Source organism: Mandrillus leucophaeus, unplaced genomic scaffold (genome assembly GCF_000951045.1).
Source record: "Mandrillus leucophaeus isolate KB7577 unplaced genomic scaffold, Mleu.le_1.0 Scaffold7, whole genome shotgun sequence".
Taxonomy (NCBI): Eukaryota; Metazoa; Chordata; class Mammalia; order Primates; family Cercopithecidae; genus Mandrillus; species Mandrillus leucophaeus.
Window position 1 is genome coordinate 3,150,035 of NW_012107585.1, and position 480 is coordinate 3,150,514.

General features: G+C 47.7%; 1 protein-coding gene across 1 annotated transcript in view; it reads right to left on the minus strand.

Moving 5' to 3' along the window:
• The window catches only part of VSIG10 (V-set and immunoglobulin domain containing 10), a 49,434-nt gene that overhangs the window by 13,918 nt on the left and 35,036 nt on the right, over window positions 1-480 (minus strand). The gene's annotated exons all lie outside the window — the stretch shown is intronic.

A 480-nucleotide genomic window follows, 5' to 3' on the forward strand; every position in this document is an offset into this window, starting at 1 on the left:
TCTTGAACTCCTGACTTCAGGTGATCCACCTGCCTCAGCCTTCCAAAGTGTTGGGATTACAGGCGTGAGCCACCGCGCCCAGCCTCGCCTTTGCATTTCTTATTTATTTTTTAATCTATTTTTTTTTTAATACAGACAGGGTTTTGCCATGTTGGCCAGGATGGTCTGAACTCCTGGCTGGCCTCAGGTGATCCACCTGCCTGGGCCTCCCGAAGTGCTGAGATTACAGAAGTGACTACCACGCCCAGCCCCACTCTGCATTTCTACAGTGGTTTTTGTCCAAGATATTTGTGTATGGGAGTGTTTGGCTGGTGTTTCCACTCCTGAGATAAAGGTTCATGGACCACTTGTTCACAACAGTGCTAGAGGGCCTGGTGCCTGTGACAGTCACACTGGGTCCACAAAAAGAATGTATATAGATGGATAGATGAACACATAAATTGTGGTCCATCCATGCAAGGAATGGACGATTATTCAGCC